At 40.7% G+C, this 22,608-nt stretch overlaps 1 pseudogene; it reads left to right on the forward strand.

Annotated features, from left to right (window-relative positions):
- The first annotated feature begins 3,435 nt into the window (after window positions 1-3,435).
- Window positions 3,436-9,709, forward strand: LOC136354550 (uncharacterized; annotated as a pseudogene).
- Window positions 9,710-22,608: the final 12,899 nt, after the last annotated feature.

A 22,608-nucleotide genomic window follows, 5' to 3' on the forward strand; every position in this document is an offset into this window, starting at 1 on the left:
CATAGGAGCACCATATATGAGTTAGACTATGAGTAGGGTTAGACTAATGTGTGGGTCGGGTTGACTGATAGCTTGCAGTTTTCTGCCCGATTCAACTGCACCCCTAAATATAATGACAGAGCCAGAAAGATTTTTAAAACCGAGTAAAACTTAACTGTATCTAGTATTTCTTACAGAGATTCTATGGTTATTTCAGTTGCTAAAAATTCGTTGGAACGTATGATGGTCAACCTGGGCAAGTAGCTGCCTGTGGTAGCCGGACAGTGGTCAGTGGCTCTGCCTCAGGTTTGGCTAAGCTCATATTTTGTCGGCCCACTACTCAATGCATACGAACCATGGCATCTGGGCCTAAGGCCTGGAGGGACATCCTTACCATTTTCCGATTTACGTACATTTTGCTGTGCAAAAGACTTACTCCGTAACTACCACCATTGCAGCCATGAGCCGTGGCAGCTAAACCAAAGCATGCAGTGACGCTGAACTAGGTTGGAACATGGAGACCGAGTCTTATCCATAATTAATATCCTGTAGCATCTTGTTCATCCTACACAAGCTAATTTTCTTGAGGGTAATTAAGTCTGATTAGCCCTCTAAACTTTTGCAGACGTTTGAATTACCTCATCTATTCCTATACCAGATATTAACATCCAAACTATTGAAACAAGACGAAATATATCTCTCTAACACAATCAACGTACAGTAGTTTTTGAGCCTAGAAAAGTCAACAAATCAGTAAAAAAAAATTTAAAAAATCTTAATCTCTCTCTCTTTCTTACTCTATCGGGCAGCAGGCCCATCGATATCTAGAAAGACGAAATGAGATTTTTTTTTACGGTGTTTGATCTAATGGTCCACAATAAAAGGTATCACTTAAAAGATATTTAAGTATTGATATAGGTACTTAGGTAGTAAGGGTAAAATGATAATTTTTCTAAGAAATAGAGAAGGGCATAATTATCTTCGTATTAGTTCTAAGTACATAAGTGCCGCATCGGTACCTTATCTCCAGTATGCCTGATGATTCTCCATACATTATTTACATGTTGTCTTTTCAGATTTACATTCTTTTCCTAAGAACATGATCACCGGTAATCCTCCATTCCGATATTTACGTGTTTTTTTAATTTACCTTTTCTCCCTAAGAACATGATCATGATATTTTTAAGGTTGATGTCATGTTCCTAATAATACCATCAGATAAAATATGACTGAATGTTTGCGTGATTATTTTAAGATTTATATTTTATCACAAGAAACATACAACCTCGGTAAATCACCGGTTGTAGGTTCAAATGTAATTCATCGTCAATATGCTATATTTACATGGTTTGTTCAACTTTGCATATTCTCTCCGAATGAACATGAACATAGATACTATAAATTCAAAGTACAATCTTAAAACAAAAAAAAATCAAAGTACAACATATGATAGTAAGTGAAGAAGGAAATGGATCAGATATGTTTTTTTTTTATCATGCAGCCATGTTGTTTGGGGCGAAAAAATGTGTCTTTTTTTATTATTGTGTTGATCAGAGTGCAATCGCTACAATTGAGGAAATTCTTTTAAAAAGTATTTTTCTCTTTAATTGTACGGTAATCAACAACGTTAATTACTGAGATCCTGATCCTGTTCTCGCATGCTAGAAATTAGGGGCTAATTTGGTTATTATTGTTTCCAACTTAATCATCATGCATGCATGTATGCATGCTAAAATTTAGGAGCTAATTTGACTGCTATGTACGCTACTTTATATAGAAACACGCATGTCCACTTAATTTTAAATTTGTGATGCATGAAACCACACAAAAATACATATTCAAATATTATAAAATAATAAAATTTATTTCGAAGACAAAATGTATGGGAAGATTTATATTTTCTCCACTGAACGATACAAAATGTATTGGAGACAAAATGCCTCGGAAGATTGACATATTTTTCTACTAAACAATACCGATCAATTCAATTTCAGCCAGGTATTTGAGTAACCCAAAATGCCAATATTTTACTAGATAATTACTTCACTGCCATCGGTTACGATAACTTTTATTCCGTAACTTACCCTTCTCTTGATCAACGGTTCATATTGATCTACCTCTCAATACCTCTAGATACCTCGCAAACACTGTAAAAGCTCTCAAAGAGTAATAACAGGGACAGCATACGGCAGCCATGAGAAGGAGGAGGACCCATCGGCCACCCGCCTGCTACAACTTCCTTCGCTCTACGGCAGTACGCCGTACGCATATCGGCGCGTCGGCTCTCCTCCGCCTTCGCGGCGGTGTTCGTGAGAGTGGAGGTGTGCAGGCGACGATGCCTCCGATGCGACGGCCGAAAATTCACGGTGGCGTACGTCGAGTTGTGACAGCGGACGGCAATGAGGGCAGGCGCGTGGTCCTAGCAGGGAAATGTCACCGGCGGCCCGACACCATGAGGAAAAGAGAGTGATGTGGCCTCCGTGCTCCGTGCTTCATGCCAAATTGGATCTGACCGGATGGGAGCTAAGCTCCATGCACTCCCGTGGTGGCCGGGGTGCAGGCGCGGCAGTGTTTGGGCAGCCAGGATGAGTTATGACTCTGCATCGGTCTCTCAGCCATCGTCTCCGCTGATGATGATTGTTCAATTCCTCTTCGATTCCCCTCTCCCAGCGAAGGCGCCAGCGCTTTCTCCCCCGACCCTCTCCCAAGCACACCACTGCCAGACTCGAGACACCCACCATTGAGACGTAAGTAGGTCAAACCACAAATTAGTGAGTAACACACAAATTGATCGATCTGTGGTTATCTACTAATTTGATCTATAAGTGTGTTCACGGATTGACCCACTTACACTTCTAGATACAGCAAGCCAAGCCACGATATATGAACCCGTTGGTTTTACCCACTTATATATTTTACTTATAAGTGCCTTCACGGGTCAGTCCACTTACACAACCAGGGTTGTGGGATCCAATAGCAAAAATAATCTGGCCTACACTAAAATGGATGTATTTTGGATAGATATTTCGGACGAATTTTAATCAAATATGAACAAAATTTGAATCAAATGGAGATGAATTTAGGGGATAATATTGTCTCGGACCTCACCGAGATGGGCAAATTTCACCAAAATTCGGATCTTTCGGTCCGAATCCCAGAACCCTGATCCCTATTTCCCCATTGGGCTCTAGCCTCAAGCCCTTACCGTCGTCAACACTGAAGAGAGCAGGGAAGTGGGGTGAAGAATGACGAGAGAGAAAGACATATGCAGCTAGCTATTTTTTTTAAAAAAAAATTGATGGCTCATTCTAGCACATGGGACCAAAACCACCTTATAAACAGCCCGGCGTAGATTAAGGGTGAAAGATCGATCTGTGAGGTCGTCACACCTATCTTACGCCGCCGTTGATCGCTTGCCAATGGAGAAGAATAGCCGATTTGGTGCTGCGGGCGGACATGGCAACTCTGCTGCTCGTGGGTTCCATCCTGCTGCGGGCGGTCATGGCAACTCTGCTCGTGGGTTCCATCCTAGTTTTGGCGGCGGGAGTCAGCAAGGTGGTAGGGACCGAGGTTGAGGAAGGGGAGGGTTCGGCGGTCGAGGTCGCCATGATCATCCTCAAGGTCCTCAAGGTGGAAGATGGTTTGGCAGTGGGCATGGTTGGAACAATGGGTTCGGGATGAATGCAGGTCCGAACGTCGGCAATTTCAGTGGTGGTGGTCAGATTGGTTTCAATCCTAACTTAGGGTTTCAGCCACAGTTTGGTGCTTCCGGTAGCCATGGTGGTAATCCAGTTGGCCCTTTTCTGCCATCAGGTGAGCCTGTGACCAGGGGTTCATCTGTAGTTGGTGGCGCATTCCCTGTGGGTGGCGGTGCTGCTTTGGCTGGTGTGTCTGTCCCTGTGCCGGCTGGTGCTGGTTGTGGTGTACATGCGCAAGCTGGTGCTGCATATCCTGTGGGTGGCGGCGGAGGTTCTGGTGCTGTTCTTGGTGGAGATGCGGTGCCTGGTGGAGCTGCTTTTTCAGTTGCTGTTGCTTCCTTGCCGAAGGTCGGGGGAGTTCAGCCTAGTGGCTCAGCTAATGCCGCATCAGGTGGTGCAATCGCTCAGGTAACTGGTGGTTCTGGTGGTATGTAGGGGCAAGGTGTTGCCGGATCAGCTAAAGGCAAGATTGGTATGGATGCTTCGGTAGGTGGGTGTATTGCTCAAGTTTCAGATAGTACTGTCAAGGGTGTAGCTACTTTGGGTGATGGTAAGGGCTCTACTGCTGTTGCTTTTGGTGCAGAAGGTAGTGTACTCTCCCAGATGCCAGGTGATTTGTATAACAGAGGAAAAGCTAAGGTTGATAACAAAGGGTTAGGTAAACCATATTGTTTCAGGTGTTACACTAAAGGGCATACAATGCAAGAATGTTCTTCCAAGTTATACTGTGAAATTTGTGAAAGTAAGGATCATGTTGCTACTCGTTGCCCGATATTTAGGTCAACTAATAAACCTATTGCTCAGTTATGTGGCTATGCTGCAGATGGTCTTGGTTTTTTCCATATTCCACTTTCAGCTGGACAGAGGATTAGGCATGATCCAAAGGCTGTTTTGGTTAAAGTGACTAACGGTCAGATGACAATAAATGCTGTCATATCTGAGCTACATAGATTAATCCCTGGTAAGTGGGAGTGGGTGGTTCATGACAATGGAGATGGTACTTTTCGCACTATCTTTCCTTCTGCAGCTAAATTGAGTCGCATGGTGGAGTGGGGCAAGGTACACACTAAGGTTAGTGAGGCTCAGATGGAGATTGTAGAATGGGGTGTAGGAAATGAGGTGAAATATGTGGTTCCGAAGGTGTGGGTACAGTGCAAAGGCCTTCCTTCTGAATTGAGGGAGTTTTTAATTATTTGGGCTGTTGGTTCCATTCTTGGCATTACTAAAGCCGTGGATATGGTTTTCACTAGAAGGTATGACATCGCTCGTCTGCAGGTTTTGGTCCTTGACCCATCTTTGATTCCGGATGTAGTGGATGTGGTTATTGGGGATCACCTGTATGAGCTAACCTTTAGAGTTGAACCTGAAAATGGGCCTGAGGAGCCTATGCCCATGGAGATGGAAAATTTGGAGGATGGAGATGTGGAGAAGAATGATGAGGGGAATATAAATCAGAAAGTTGGGAAGGAAGCTGGTCTTGATGATTCAGGAAACGGTTCTAAGTTGGGTTCTGGTGTTCAGTTTAGTGAGAGGGGTTGCCCACCTGCTCCTTCCTCACAGCTAAATCTGATACATGAATATGATGGCTTGACTGCTTCTGATGAAGATTTTGATGGCTTTGTTGAAGATACTTTAATGGTTGACAAGGTTCAGACTCAGCAAAATTTGGTGGCAAAACTCTCTGCTATCCCTGAGGCAGTACTCTCTCCATCAAGGAAGAGTAAGAGAAGAGCAAGTGACAGTGATCAGCTTGTTCTTGAAAGGGCGGAGAAGTTGAAGGCTGATAAGAACTTGGAGAATCTGCATACTAAAGGTATTTATTTAATAATGTTTCTTTTACTGAATTTTCAAATAATCAAATTTCTGCTTATTTGGATAGTCTTGGTGTTATACCTACTTCTGAAAATGTTGTTTTAGATGATGTAATTAATGATTTGAAATGTGTGGAGAGTAAGAGATTAAGTGAATATGATTGTTCTGCTATTAATCAGGTTTCTACCCCTAATGTTGATACTGAGTCATTAGATGACTAGTTGGAGGACAATTTTCTACTACAACATCTATGTAGTGAAATTATGGAGGAGGTCATGGATTTCAGTGAGGACTGTGAGAACAATCTTACAAATACTTTAAATCCCTTGGCATCTCCCTCTAACTCTAAGAATAAGAGTAAAAAGGGGAAGAAGAAGAAGAAAATTTAAAACAATTTAAATGAAGGGAATCTTTTGGAATTGTGATGGGTTCAAGGACCCGAAAAAACACAAGTTTATTTCTGACTTAACCAAGGAACATCAACTTGACTTTATAGCTTTGTCTGAGACGGTTAAAAAAGAGTTTACTCCGGCTGCACTTAAAAATCTTTGTGCTGGTAAGGAGTTTTTGTGGCCCTGTAAACCTCCTAGAGGTAGGTCTGGGGGGCTTCTTTTGGGCATCAATTTACTAAATGTTGATATTGGTTTAATTGATGAGGGCGATTTCTATATTAAGTTCCATTTATGTAACAAAGTGGATAAGTTCAAGTGGGCTTTACTTTTGGTTTATGGACCAGCACAAAATGAACTTAAGGATCAATTTCTCGCTGAATTAGTTAATTTGTGCAGTCATGAATCTTTACCAATTCTTATTGGTGGTGATTTTAATATTTTACGTAGCTCAGAGGAAAAAAAATAATGACAACTTTGATGATAGATGGCCCTTTCTTTTTAATGCTATTATTGATGGTCTGAGCCTTAGGGAGTTGCAGATGTCGGGTAGGAATTTTACTTGGGCAAATAACTTAGCAAATCCGACCTATGAGAAACTAGATAGGATTTTGATGTCCACTGAGTGGGAACATAAGTTTCCTCTTTCATCAGTGGTTGCTCTTAATAGAGATATTTCGGATCATACTCCTTTACTTTTAAATACAAACTCATCTTCTGTGGGTAATACACACCATAGTTTTAAATTTGAACTTGGTTGGTTGTTACGTGATGGCTTTGTTGACATGGTGAAGGAGGTCTGGTCTAGTGTCAATGAGGGTAATACTCCTATGGAGCGTTGGCAGGAGAAGATTCGTCGTTTAAGACAACATTTGAGAGGTTGGGCTAAACATACAAGTGGTATGTATAAAAAAGAAAAAAAAGGAGATTCTGGATAGGTTGGATTTGCTGGATAAAAAGGCTGAATCTGATCTTTTAACTCAGGAGGAAATTGATTTTAGATGGTTTTGTAGGAATAGATTATCTACACTTTTGAGAGAAGAAGAAATTAGGTGGTATCAAAGGGCTAAAACTAAGGATATTTTGGAGGGTGATTCAAATACAAAATATTTTCATTTGGTTGCTAATGGTAAACATAGGAAAACCAGAATTTATCAACTTCAAGATGGGGATCAAGTAATAAATGGTGATGCGAATCTAAAATCGCATATTACCACTTATTATAAAGGCCTTTTTGGTCCTCCTGATGATTCTGATCTCCAATTTAATGAAAATCATTTTGTTTACATTCCTCAAGTTTCTCAATTGGAGAATGAAGCTTTAATACAGGACTTTACTGAAAAGGAAATTAAAGATGCAATTTTTCAAATGGAACATAATAAAGCTCCGGGTCCTGATGGATTTCCTGCTGAGTTTTATCAGGTTTTTTGGGATGTCATTAAAGATGATTTATTAAACCTTTTCAGAGATTTCCATAATGGTACATTGCCTTTATTCTCCCTTAACTTTGGTACTATTATTCTCTTGCCTAAGTGTGCGGAGGCTATGAGAATTCAACAATATAGACCTATTTGCTTACTTAATGTTAGTTTTAAGATCTTTACCAAAGTTGCTACGAATAGGATAATGAGCGTTGCTCAAAAGGTGATTAGTCCTACTCAAACTGCTTTTATACCTAGGAGGAATATTATGGAAGGCGTTGTTATCGTACATGAAACTATGCATGAATTGCATCGAAAAAATAAAAGTGCTGTGATTTTTAAGATTGACTTTGAAAAAGCCTATGATAAGGTTAAATGGTCTTTTGTTCAACAAACACTAAGGATGAAGGGCTTCCCTCCTAAATGGTGCAAATGGATAGCTTCTTTTATTCAAGGGGGTCATGTTGGTATTAAAGTAAATGATCAAACTGGTAATAATTTTCAAACGCACAAAAGGTCTAAGGCAAGGAGATCCTTTGTCACCAATTCTTTTTAATATAGTAGCGGATATGCTTACTTTATTAATTAAGAGGGCTAAGGATGTTGGTTCGTTGAATGGGGTTGTCCCTCATTTAGTGGATGATGGTTTGTCCATTTTACAGTATGCTGATGATACCATCATTTTTTTGGAGCATGATTTACAACAAACGAAGAATCTAAAATTGATTTTATCCGTGTTTGAAAAATTGTCTGGCTTGAAAATAAATTTTCACAAGAGTGAACTATTTTGTTTTGGCCAGGCAAAGGAATATTATGACCAGTACTCTTAACATCTTTGGTTGTAAGCGTGGCTCTTTTCCTGTTAAATATCTTGGTATCCCAATGCATTATAGAAAATTAAATAATTAGGATTGGAAGGTGATTGAGCAAAGAATTGAGAAAAAACTTAGCAGTTGGAAAGGAAAACATTTATCTGTTGGGGGTAGACTGGTTTTGATTAACTCTGTGCTTTCAAGTCTAGCTATGTTTATGATATCATTTTTTGAGATACCTAAAGGGGTTCTTCAAAAAATTGATTATTATAGATCTCGTTTCTTTTGGCAAGGGGATGATTATAAAGAAAAGTATAGACTTACTAGATGAGATATAATTTGTCAACCCAAAGATCAGGGAGGTTTAGGGGTCCATAATTTGGAAATACAAAATAAATGCCTCTTGAGTAAATAGTTGTTTAAATTGATTAATGAGGAAGGGGTCTGTCAGACCTTATTAAAGAGAAAGTATCTTTATAATCAGTCTATAACCCAAGTTAATAGGAAACAAGGGGATTCACAATTTTGGTCAGGGCTCATGAAGGTCAAAAATACCTTCTTAAATATGGGTTCATGGATTGTAAATAATGGAAGACAAATAAGGTTCTGGGAAGATAAATGGCTAGGTAACTTGGCTTTTAAAGACAAATATCCACCTTTATATTCTATTGTTCGAAGGAAAAGTTCTACTATTGCTAGTGTTATGAGTTCTGTTCCACTTAATGTTTCCTTTAGGAGAGGCTTAGTTGGCCATAATCTTACATATTGGCATGAATTGTGTACTTCTATTATGCATATTCAATTGAACCGTTCTTCTGATTGCTTAAGATGGAATTATCATCAGAGTGGTAGTTTTTCTGTTAGGTCAATGCATCTAGCTTTAATTAATAATGGATATATCGAAAGAAATAAGATTATTTGGAATCTTAAGATGCCACTCAAGATTAAGATCTTTATGTGGTACTTGCTTAAAGGGGTTGTGCTGACTAAGGACAATTTGGCAAGACGAAATTGGAATGGCAATTTAAGATGTTGTTTCTGCATGAAAAATGAGACCATACAACATCTTTTTCTTGACTATCATTATGCAAGATTTGTTTGGAGAGTAGTACAATTCTCTTTAGGTTTAAACCTTCCAAGTACCATATCTAATATGTTTGATGGGTGGCTTATGGGGGTTAATAAGAAGAAGTGTAATCTCATACTTGTAAGAGCATCTGCCTTATGTTGGGCCCTATGGTTGAGTAGGAATGATTTAGTGTTTAACAAATCACCATATACTTCATATATGCAGGTAATATTCAAGGTAATATATTGGCTCCGGTTTTGGGCAAAGCTGCAAAAGTGTGAAGAGGATGGTGAACTTATGAAGGTTGCATGTCGCAAACTCGAGACGACGGTGATGCAACTCTTTGCAAACTATGGATGGAGATTCACAAATAGACTTGAATAAATGTGTACTCTTTATCTTGGTTTGCTTTTTATTTTGTTGAGTGCGTTTGATTACATTTGAACTACACTCTTTGTATGAGTGATACTTTGTAATAATTGGCTGTAGCTCTGTCGAGTCAAGGCCGGGATATAAATTCTGTTATCTAAAAAAAATTTGAGTAAGGGGCCGAACACATTTCTTGAACATCGTTTACCCTTCCACCATGTAGTTTTCTTTCTTAATTAGGTCTATTTTTGATAATAGAAACGGTTGACGTCTCCGGTCTCTGCCAACATATATACAACCAAGTAATGTTGTTGATAAAGAAAATTTCAAACGACGGGACTAGTCCGAACCTGCTTAAAAAAAGACCAGTTGGCTGATTAAAATTTAAAAAGCAAGTAATTTTATAAGTAGTATGCCATCTAAAACGGAACAGAACACGTTTTGCAACCGGTTCAAAAATTTTAGCACCATGTAGTATTAGTGTTTGCATGCTTTTCTTTGTGATAGTAGCATATACCAAGAGTAGGGCCTTGTGTGTTTTAACAAAGTGGATGACAAAAGAAGACCGATATGATTAGATTGGAGTTTTATTAAGAGCATAACAAATTGGGAAAAACTTTGCGGCACCCCTAATCATTGATCGTCATATCAGGCAAAAACAAACCAAAAAAATCAAACCACCGAACAATCTGCATCTCGAGACTCCAATTCTTTCAGTTCCAAGGTTATCTACCTCCCATTGAAATTTCCATTCTATTTTATTCTTTCTCCGAAAGAGGAAAAACTATTATTTCTTCTAGTTAAAAAAAAACGAAATATGATCCATACATGTAGTTACATCGGAAATATATATAAGTTACCTCTAGAAATTAGTTCCAAAATTTGTATTACAAAATTAAATCATGCATCTGAAATATGTAGGTACGTACTCCATGATGACAAGCACTGCGCCATCCCACAGCCGTCCATGTCGCACAAGACGTGTGAAATAGGAATTCCAACCAAAAAAGCTAGAAGATTAGCGCAATGAGCAGAAGACGCGCGCGCATCCGAAAATAGTAGGCTTCCAGATAATTTAAATGAAGCCATCCTACTAAGGACTAGTGTTATCTGCCAAAGGCCCTGTTTAGATTCCAACTTTTTTATTCAAACTTCTAACTTTTTCGTCACATCGAACTTTTCTACACATACACAAATTTTTAACTTTTTCGTCACATTGTTCTAATTTTTTCAAACTATCAATTTTAGCGTGGAACTAAACACACCAAAGTTGTCATGTCTTTATTGCAGGTTTCAGTTGGATGAAAACTATAAGTTATGTGGTTGTTCACAAGTGTAGGCCTATGCTATTTCCTCAAGCTTGCTCTTCTTTCGATTTATGGTGGTGCGAGGTGAACTGACATATTTTAGTTCTTGATACCTCCCATGCATAAGAATCATGTAACAGAGGAGAATAAACCCTATACTATCAATTCTGCTGAGGTGTAATATATATCCACTAGTTAGTTAGTTTATGGATGTTTGTGTTCTTCACCCTTGGCAATTCAGGACGATAGAATTAAGATGCAAGATCACTTTGTGTTGTTGTGAAGATACGAGATATTCTACACGCTGAGCTCAAAAACAGAGAGAACACCCGTATTTATCCTGCATGTTGCGTGCACAAAAGTAGTTGAGGTGTTGCTGGCAATCTAATGATATTTGCGGCAAGCACTGCTCCAGCCTCCATATGAGCTGTTTGCTTGTGAGGTGACCATCAATATAAATGTTTCCTTGCGAGCGGGTCAGATGGTTATTCCAAAAATTATTAGAAGACATGTGAAAAATTAACCTTTTTTTACTCTCCTCAGATGGACGGCAGGAAACCATGAATGTGTAGAATTCATTCAGCTGTACGAAACCGAGCATATATTTGCTACAATCAGACTTGGGAAGAACTCGTAGTTGTAGTGGCGTATATTTGCTACCGAGGTTGCTATGAGCAGTTTTTCCTCATTCAGAGGCTGCCTTATTTTAGCTTGTTGACAACACCACGTACTTAATTGCTACCGTACTGCTTTCAGAAAACCACAGGATCCATCCGGAACCACATAGAAAAACAGGAAAATGCTTCGTCCCAGACGTTCGATCCTCTGATTCACGTCAGACGCTCAGGACACAGAGAATGCCAGCCGCCAGGGCCCACCACGTCTCTCCCACACGCATCCTCGTGCTGCCACATGTCCCCACTACATATTACATTGTAACAAATCACCCACATATTTTGAAAACGCTGAAGAGAGCAGGGAAGTAGGGTGAAGAATGATGAGAGAAAGACATATGCGGCTAGCTATTTTTTTTTAAAAAAAAAATTGATGGCTCGTTCTAGCACATGGGACCAAAACCACCTTATATTTGAGTAAGGGGCCGAACACATTTCTTGAACATGGTTTACCCTACCACCATGTAGTTTTCTTTCTTAATTAGGTCTATTTTTGGTAATAGAAACGGTTGACGTCTCCGGTCTCTGCCAACATATATACAACCAAGTTACGTTGTTGATAAAGAAAATTTCGAACGATGGGACTAGTCCGAAACTGCTTAAAAAAATACCAGTTGGCCGATTAAAATTTAAGAAACAAGTAATTTTATAAGTAGTATGCCATCTAAAACGGAACGGAACACTTTTTTCCAACCAGTTCAAAAATTTTAGCATCATGCAGTATTAGTGTCATGCTTTTCTTTGTGATAGTAGCTTATACCAAGAGTAGGGCCTTGTGTGTTTTAACAAAGTGAATGACAAAAGAAGACCGATATGATTAGATTGGAGTTTTATTAAGAGCATAACAAATTGGGAAAAACTTTGCAGCACCCATAATCATCGATCGTCATATCATGCAAAAACAAACCAAAAAAATCAAACCACCGAACAACCTGCATCTCGAGACTCCAATTCTTTCAGTTCCAAGGTTATCTGCCTCCCATTAAAATTTTCATTCTTTTTTATTCTTTCTCTGAAAGAGGAAAAACTATTATTTCTTCTAGTTAAGAAAAAACGAAATATGATCCATACATGTAGTTACAACGGAAATATATATAAGTTACCTCTAGAAATTAGTTCCAAAATTTGTATTACAAAATTAAATCACGCATCTGAAATATGTAGGTACGTACTCCATGATGACAAGCACTGCGCCATCCCACAGCCGTCCATGTCGCACAAGACATGTGAAATAGGCATTCCTACCAGAAAAGCTAGAAGATTCGTGCAATGAGCAGAAGACGCGCGCGCATCCGAAAATAGTAGGCTTCCAGATAATTTAAATGAAGCCATCCTACTAAGTACTAGTGTTATCTGCCAAAGGCCCTATTTAGATTCCAACTTTTTTATTTAAACTTCTAACTTTTTCGTCACATCGAACTTTTCTACACATACACAAATTTTCAACTTTTTCGTCACATTGTTCTAATTTCTTCAAATTTTCAATTTTAGCATGGAACTAAACACACCAAAGTTGTCATGTCTTCATGGCAGGTTTCAGTTGGATGAAAACTATAAGTTATGTGGTTGTTCACAAGTGTAGGCCTATGCTATTTCCTCGAGCTTGCTCTTCTTTCGACTTATGGTGGTGCGAGGTGAACTGACATATTTTAGTTCTTGATACCTCCCATGCATAAGAATCTTGTAACAGAGGAGAATAAACCCTATACTATCAATTCTGCTGAGGTGTAATATATATCCACTAGTTAGTTACTTTATGGATGTTGGTGTTCTTCACCCTTGGCAATTCAGGACGATAGAATTAAGATGCAAGATCACTTTGTGTTGTTGTGAAGATATGAGATATTCTACACGCTGAGATCAAAAATAGAGAGAATTACATCAGTATTTATCCTGCATGTTGCGTGCACAAAAGTAGTTGAGGTGTTGCAGGCAATCTAATGATATTTGCGGCCACAAGCACTGCTCCAGCCTCCATATGAACTGTTTATTTGTGAGGTGACCATCAATATAAATGTATCCTGACGAGCGGGTCAGATGGTTATTCCAAAAATTATTAGAAGACATGTGAAAAATTAACCTTTTTTAACTCTCCTCAGATGGACGGCAGGAAACCATGGATGTGTAGAACTCATTCAGCTGTACGAAACCGAGCATATATTTGCTACAATCAGAGTTGGGAAGAACTCGTAGTTGTAGTGGCGTATATTTGTTACCGAGGCTGCTGAGCAGTTTTTCCTCATTCAGAGGCTGCCTTATTTTAGCTTGCTGACACCGCCACATACTTAATTGCTACCGTACTGCTTTCAGAAAACCACAGGATCCATCCGGAACCACATAGAAAAACAGAAAAACGGTTCATCCCGGACGTCCGATCCTGTGATTCACGTCGGACGCTCAGGACACAGAGAATGCCATTGCCAGCTGCTAGGGCCCACCACGTCTCTCCCACACACGCCCTCGTGCTGCCACGTGTCCCCACTACATATTCCGTTGTAACAAATCACCCACATATTTTGAAAACCCTCTATTAAGGGAATTCATTTTATTTTTTCCATTAAAAATATTTCACCTAATGTACTCACAATGTTTCACTATGTATAGATATAATGTTGCAATGAATTGAAATATTCTTTTGCAACAAATCACCCACATATTATGGACACCCTCTATTAAAGGAATTCGTTTTATATTTTGTTCCACCAAAAATATTTCACCTAGTGTACTTATAATGTTTCACTTTGTATGGATCAAAAGTTGCAATGACTTGAAACATTCTTTCGCTATTTGCTGAAACATTATTTTTATATAAGGTGAAATAGCACCGATTTAAACGATTAAAACATTTTCGATCTACCTAGTGAAACAATTCCGATATACTTGGTGGAACAGCGTGCAATATTTAAAAATTATTCAATAATAAGCTAAAAAAATTTTCATCGGAATAGATCCATGTGTGGTGTTGTTTTAAAGATTTAATTGCAACAAATTTAATGGTGTAATCGGATCATGATTTGGATACATAATTTAGGAGAAAAAATAGTTTAAAATTGTTTTGCATGCATGTATTCTTGATGACGTTCGGATGGTTGACGGCGTGCGCGTGGATCGGATGGCCCATTGATGTGTCTGATTTTTCGTCTCGCGCCGCACGTCCGAGGCGTAGTGCTCTCCAGAAAAACAAGCATGCTTATCTTGTTGCTAAATGTACTGAAGGAGCTAGAGGGATGCCTTATTGTTGTGATGGCTACAAGTTATAACTTGACACTGATGATATGATCTCAGCTCTACACCATTTTTTCTTACTAACTTTCTCGCCAATCCGTAGCTGAAGATACCAAGTTAGCAGTGTGAATCATGATCAAACCATGACAAGTTCTGTGTGCTATAGCCTGTAGATTGTGTCCATCAGGCCTTCAATCAACTTTTGGGTTGCACCAACAAGAAGTTCTCTCTTAATATGTGTACTGTTTCTCCCTTCTTCCGTATCGTTTGAGCACTCTGGCTTCCCCTTCATAACTGATTTTTAATTCAGAACCACATGAGGATTTCCTACTCAGTCTTATAAATATTTAGACTCTACACCACTACAGATTTTCTTATCTGTAACCGCTTTTCCCATACCGGGGGCTTGCGGACCGTCGCAACATCGTCATCTCTAACGGGCTAAAAAAAACACCGACAAAGATATACTCGTGAGTGAAGTATGAGCCCGTCACGGATGATCTCCATCGGTGACGGGCTTTATTTTGGCCCATAGTTTGACTCATCTGGCCCGACACGTGGCTTAGCCATCTTTAGTCCCCGGTTGTTGTCGATTTTTAGTCCCGGGTATTTACACCGGGACTAAATATAGCGCTCTTCTCGGATTCGTAACCCCATTTTGCTACCCGGAACTGAAGGGGGTTGCAAACCGGGGTTAAAGACCGTTTTGTGCAGCAGTATATTAAACAAAAAGAGATACACATATCATATACCTCGCTTTCCTATGATAGCTTGATCTATAGTGTATTTTTATATAAAAAACTAGTCAACATTGAGTTCTAAAATTTAACTTTAATATTAATATATATAACTTTTAAACCAAATGTATACTGCTACTTAGTGTGGCTTATATGTGCAATATTATGTGCAGAAATTCATAATATCACGCCATAGGATTGATGAAAGCCATTAAAATCAAGCATAGAAGAATGGTTATGACAATGGAAAATACAATGTTGTTCCGATTCAAGTGGAAGATAAGAACGACAACTTTTTATGAATTTATTATTTTTGTCGAGTTGGTTTAGTTAAGTCCCTATTGATATTTTCTAAATATTCAAAGAATCAGGCACTATAGATCTTCAATTGTTGGTTTAAATATGAATAGAGCAACATTTTAGGAGGCGTCCATGAGGGTGGCAGTGGTGGACAAGAGCGGCGCAGCTCAACGGCATCAGCAGGGATGGTGGAGCTGTGCGCTGCGGGATGTGACACTGGCCTTACGGAGATCCTGCAGTGATAGAGGGCTTCAGGGTAGAGCGACGGTGATGCAAACAGGCAGCCATGGCTGCGCCGTCAAGTGGGCTATGGTGACTTACCGCCTCAAAATGGCTATGTTGACGGGCTAGTGCAGGGGAGAGGGGATCCGCTCTTCCCTCTCACCCTCTCCCTCTCTAACCCAACTATGTGGATGGAGGTTGAGTGCACCAGATGTCTTCCTCCTGCTAGGTGGCCACTTGGGGTCGAGGCGTCAGCTTAGTGGCTATGCGTTGAAGGTGCTCAGTTGGTGGTGGTTGTTGTGGCTAGTAGTGCACTTTGGCACAGGAGGGCAGGGAGAATTTGAGCGAAAGCCCAGCTGTTTGGGGCAACAACGGTGACGGTTGCATGCGTTGCATCCGTTTTGGAGGCATTGTTGTGGATTATCTCCTTTTCAAGATGGAATTATTCAGATGAAAACCTTATCATGCCCTAGGACAGGCGGCGGAGGCACTCTCATCACCGCATCCTCCTTGTAGGTGTTTGAAGATCTTTCCCTTTGTGTTCTTTTTTTTGCTTTTTAGCACCGGGTTCTGGTTGTAGATGTGTGGTGTAACGTTTTTTTTTTCTGTTTTCCTAGCTTTAGCCTTCTAGGGCTATAGACTTGTATATTTTTTTTGCTATATCGGACGAAACTCCGCACTATCTTATGCGGGTTGTTTCAAGAAAAATAAAATGAAAAAGAACAAAGAACTTCATTGCATTCTTGTTTTCGTTCTCATATGGTTGGTTGGTTGCATGTTCCCGGCCAATATCTCTCCCTCTGGCAGCACTGGCACTGGGCAGTGATGGTTAGCTTTCATCATATACATTACTCGTAGTCATTCTATTGTGATTAAAGCTTCTGAGACACAACGTGCTAGCAAAGAGGTAGGTTATATGAATGTGAATTCAACACATCTCCCAGACGTTCTGCTACATGAATGGTTAATATAAAGGCTAGCTACAAAGGTGTTGTGCTAATTACAACTTTGGAATGAAGGGCCAAAGTACAGAACAATAATGTAAGCCTTAGGATTGTGAGGCATTGGGAACTGAACTACTGAAGCTACAGAACATCCCCGCTCAGGATGGTTAGGCAAGAGTTGGCGTACTACCAAGCTAAGTTGTGCCTGTATGGTGCTTTGTAGGTAACGTGTGCTCAAAACTTGTTCAATACGTGGGATAGTTGATCAAACAGATTGATGAATCGTGCAATCCATCGTGACCGTGTGAGACTAATTTGTTTTGCAGCCCTAGGTTTCACCAAAGCTTTGTGTATAAGCACCCTGAACACAACATGTCACGCCCGGAAATTCACTAGTAATTTACAAACTTATTTGTGCATAAAATCCTCGTCCAGGAATCAGCCGAGGTACACAAACTGACAATTTAATATACAGATTCATCAAATTAACTAAAACGATAAGTACTTACTTAAGAGGCACTTAGTCCTCACCATGAAGAAAACTGCAGCGGAAAAATAAAATCTAGCGAAGCTCCGGCTCCACTCCCACAGGCAGCTCAACTGGGGTATAAGCCAACCGTCTTCTCCTTCTGGATCCTTTTTCTTCAACTGAGGTTGATTGATTATTGCAAGGTGAGCATATGACATACTCAGCAAGCCACACAGCAAATATGCAAGTGCACAAGGATACCAAAGGATGGCATAATATTGGCTCATTTGCAAAAGCAGCAATTAGCAAAACATTTAAGAGAAGTAAAACAATGGAGTAATTAATCAGAAATTTTAATCAACACTGAACAGCACACCCATGCTGCACAGGCCCAACCATCCTGAACAACCATACCCGGCTGTACAGATCTAATCTCCAAACCAGGAGCTAAACAAATTATTACCAGGTATAACATCTATAATTATTATGAGAGGTGTGAGACTAATCACGAAAAACATTGCTCAACTCGCCCATAACCGTGGGCACGGCTATTCGAATAGTTTTACTCTGGCCAGAGGTGTACCACTGTACCCACAAGACACAGCTCCACATCATGTCACCATGTGCCTCAGTACCACCACGGTACCTCGGAAAGGAGCTGTGACATTACCCCTTGCATAACACAACCCACCGCAGCGCACCATTCCTGGATCATAATCACCCCCTCAAAAACCAGAGGCATGGACTCCCCAGCGACCCCCGTGGGCTTATCTCCGCCACTTCTCAGTCTGGTGCTCCGCAATGAATCATGCTATACAAAAGGTAAAGCCGTTGCCCACGCTGGCTTGTGGTTGGCACGGTTAATGTTTCACAATAGTAGCTCGCGAACCGGTCCTTAATTGTCATGAGCACGACTCTCAAAACCATGTGCTCACAACCCACCATTATCAAGTTTTAGTTGGCAAGTAATTAATTAACCAATCACGATTGGCCATCGTGAACTATCATTAAGCCATTATTAAATAATAATGAGTCATAAATTATCCCAATAGTGTGCTAATGTTTCTAAGCATGGCTAAGCAATTATATCTAATATCTAGTTGAACCAATATATATAAAGCTCAACTAGTCCAATTATAATAACCCAAGGTATCAAGGAATAGAATAATCAATGCAAATTGGCCATAACAAAAGAATAAGTTCACACCACCCGGTGACATTCGAAAATAAATGCACAGTTGAAATAAATAGAGAATTTAAATATAGGAACAACATGCTCAAAGGATTGTGTTTAGGATCTGTGTGACTTGCCTTGCAATAATCGGTCTTCAATTAATCTTCTTGAATACTTCCGGCGCACTCGCGAACCTTCACAACGACGGAAACGACAAGCTAACAAGCAAAACAAAGAAAAGACTAATAAAAACCAAATAAACAATACATAAAAAGTAAACAAACATGTAGATCATATTTTTAGATGAATTATGAGACTTGAACGGCCTCATTCTGACTTCAAATGAATTTATTATGAATTTTACAAGATTAAATCTATTTAAAGCCCATTTAAAAAGAATTAAATAAATTTAATTCAATTTATGGACAATTTTAGTATGTAGATCTTTATTTTACACAACTTTTGCAACTTGAACCACATTAAACTGAGTTCAAATGAATTAGTTATGAATTTTTAAAGATTAAATCGGATTAAAACCTTTAAATTGATTTTAATTAAATTATGACGCAATAATGAATTATTTTTGAAAAGGAAAAGAAGGATTATTGCGTCAGCGGCTAGGGTTTGCGGTGGACCGGGTGCACGGCAGCGGTTCACGGAAACAAACGGCCGAGATCAACCCTATCCAAAACGGACGGCCGAGATCGATCGGTCCACGACCGGCTCACGGGAGAGGGCGACGATGACGTCAGCGACGACGTCACCTCCGGCGGCGGCGGCTCGGCGGCTCGGACGGCGCACGCTCGCCGGCGAACGGCGGCGCTTCGGCACGAACGGAAGGCACCAACAGATAGAGGACGACGCAGCGAACTCACCGGTGACCAAAACCACGGCGGAAGAGCAACGGACGGTGCCGGCGACGAGGAAGAAGCGACGGCGGAGATTGGGTCGACGGCGGCAACGGCGCTCCGGCGGTCTTCGGCGGCGGCGAAACGGTGGACGGGGACAGCAGCGACTTGGCGATCCCGACGGTGGCCTTCCCGAGTGACGACGACGACCGTAGCGACGGCGGCGCACGGCTGGACGAACGGCGGCGACGGCGGTGCAAAAGCTCACGAGGCTAGGGCGCTACACACGACGGCGGGCGAAGGCGAGAGAGGCGGCGGGTAGAGGAGAGCTCGGGGGTCCTTATAAAGGGGCAAGGAGGCGGCGGCGAAGGCCCACAGCGGCCGGCGACGAGAAGGAAAGATCGGGCTCGGAGAGAGAAAAGCCGATCCGATTCGACCTCGAATCAAACACTTTCCAAGCCGATTTAGCCGATGTTTCCAAAGGAGAAAAGGAAGAGGAGATCAAGAGGATTATTTCCCCTCAAAAGATTCGGCCGGAGAAGGAAAGATGAGGCCGAATTTGGAAGGAGACGGCGGCGGCTTGCGCTAGGGTTTCGGGCGGCAGCGGCGGCGCGAGGAAGACAACGACCTGACAGGTGGGTCCCGCCTGTCAGCGGCCGAGAGAGAGAAGGAAGGGCGGCACGGCGGACTGGGCCGACTGGGCCGGGGAGAGAGAGAGAGCGGTTTTGGGCCGACTTTCGGCCCAAAGCCAAAAGAAGACTTTTAAAAACCTTTTTCAATTTAAATTATTTCTTAAATGCAATTCTATTTATTAAAAATACTTCCTTAGCTCAAATAAATCCCAGAAAAATCTAGGAATTATAGAATTAAGCAAAGTATTTAACAAAATTTTATCTAGCCCAATTTTATATTGAGATTTAACAAATTAAAATTAGATCTTCTCTTTTAAGCTTTTAAAATCATTTCTAATAATTCCTTTTAAACAACAATTTATAATTTAAGGATTTTTTTTTAAACAAGAAAAGCACTTAACAAAAATAATTAGATCATTAATGATCAAATAATTACTGAACTGTTCTTTGTATTATTTAAGAATTGAGCTCTGAAAAATCCGAGAAAATTTCAGAGAGTATAATTAACCATGGAGAATTTAATAAAAATTAAATCCATCCATGCTTTATATTTAGGAAATTTTATTTCCCACATTTAACTTCACTTGTAAATTAAAGATCATTTAATATAAATTCTATTATTAATTTATTAAATAATTTATAAACCCTGAAACAAAAATCAGGATGTGACACAACACAGATGATCACTGGTGATAGCAACCCTGACAAGGAGGTTGAATCGATAGCACACAGACTTGGATGTGTACTGATATTGGCAGTATCTTCTGGAGTGGAGGAACACACAACACAAGGTGTTCTGATTTCCCCGTTGGCGGTGGGGACCCACTCCAACAGGTCTGGGCCCGGGACCGGGTCTAAATGTCCACCTATGGGGCAGTCGGGGCATGACCTGCATCTTGAGCAGGGCTTGGGGTGGGTTTGCAGTTTCACCTGTGGGTGACCCAAGAGGTCCCGAAAATACAGAATTAATGAAAAAAGTTAATAGCCTATTACAAATTTTGCTCACCAAGACAAATTCACTGGAGCACATATACATCAAGTAACCTTAGATATCTTTGACTCAGTCCCACATCGTTCGCCACCCGCATGCGCCGTCACACGCTACTCGTGATTCCTGAGTCCCAATGCTGCCCTCTGATATTGCCCCTGACACTTCCAACACCGCCGCTCGCACATTGCGCCGCTGGTGAGAATTACTGCTTCTCGCTTGGCCTCTTCTTGCCACAGGAAGCACCTCCCAGTTTGCCACCGGTGAGCCCTGCCCTTGGATTTTGTCCGTCAACTCCTCTCAACAGTCTGCCTAGTCCCTTATGTTCCAACTTGCCTCCTAGCCAGCGGCTGATTTCGATCTCATCTCCCTCAATCCTAACAATGGCTCAGTGTTCCTCCGACATGGCAGCTTTTGGTGGATTGCCTTATCTTCTCAGTTCTTGTGTTGTCTTCACCGACAGTTCCAACCCCGGTTGGGGGTGGGGACTCACAGTGGCCAGGGCTAGAGCAACATTGAGCCCGAGTTGGAGATGGGGCCGGGGACAGGTGAGGAAGTCGAGTGTCAGGGAAGAGGGCATTCTGGCCCAACCCATCCCTCACCAGCCCTGTTACTACCCCTACTCAACACCGACAACTCTATAAGACTGCTACCAGCGTCAGGGATATTCAGAGGAAGATGTGCATCATCAGATGAGGGACTTAAGAGGAGTAGAACTTGAGGAAGTGTTCTCTCCTAGTTATCAAATTCATGCCGATCTGCATTTACTTGTCATCCGGCGTTCCTTTTTTTTTCCCATTCGTTTCGAGGCTTGTAGTCTAACAGCTCTTATAGTTTCAGTTGTGTATACCTACGGATATATATCCATAGACCGAATTTAATAGAAAACAAATATACCTTACAAACTCCCTTAAAATTACGCTGTCAAGATCACAATAGCTGAGATTAATTTTAGATGAGAAAGCTGTAAAAATTCGAATCTTGCTTTAAAACGATGAAGTGAGTGGACATAGTGCGCACTTGTTGACAAAAACCCTCGGGTGGTGCAGAGTCAGGGAGATCGATGTATAGTGCCGTGTCGTGATGTCATCGCCAGCGGAGTTGAACGCGGCAGCGGAGATCGATACGACGACACGGGCACGATCTATCGAAGCCCGGCTAGATACGTTGTTGGGCGTTAAAAATCCACTGATATAATATTTAATCTACAGTCATAATTTATGATCTACCTAATCAACGGTTAGATAATTCTGATTAACGTGAGAGCTTCTAAAATGTGTCCAATTAATATAGGTATGGATAGATTAGGGCCTTCATGCACTTCCATTGACCGATATTACTGTATCATTGCATTGTTGTTGGTACTTATAAAGTAGCAACTATAACCTAATTTCAGTAGAATTAGTGCATTTGTACTACCTTACATTGATCTGGAAGCTTTGTTTCTTTGTCCTTTCTATTTTGCCTGGTCTGAAGAAACATGCGACCTACTGTGCTAATACTGGAAGTTCAGAAATGAGAATTCAGAGCAAGAACACA

Source organism: Oryza sativa, chromosome 12, assembly GCF_034140825.1.
Source record: "Oryza sativa Japonica Group chromosome 12, ASM3414082v1".
Taxonomy (NCBI): domain Eukaryota; kingdom Viridiplantae; phylum Streptophyta; class Magnoliopsida; order Poales; family Poaceae; genus Oryza; species Oryza sativa.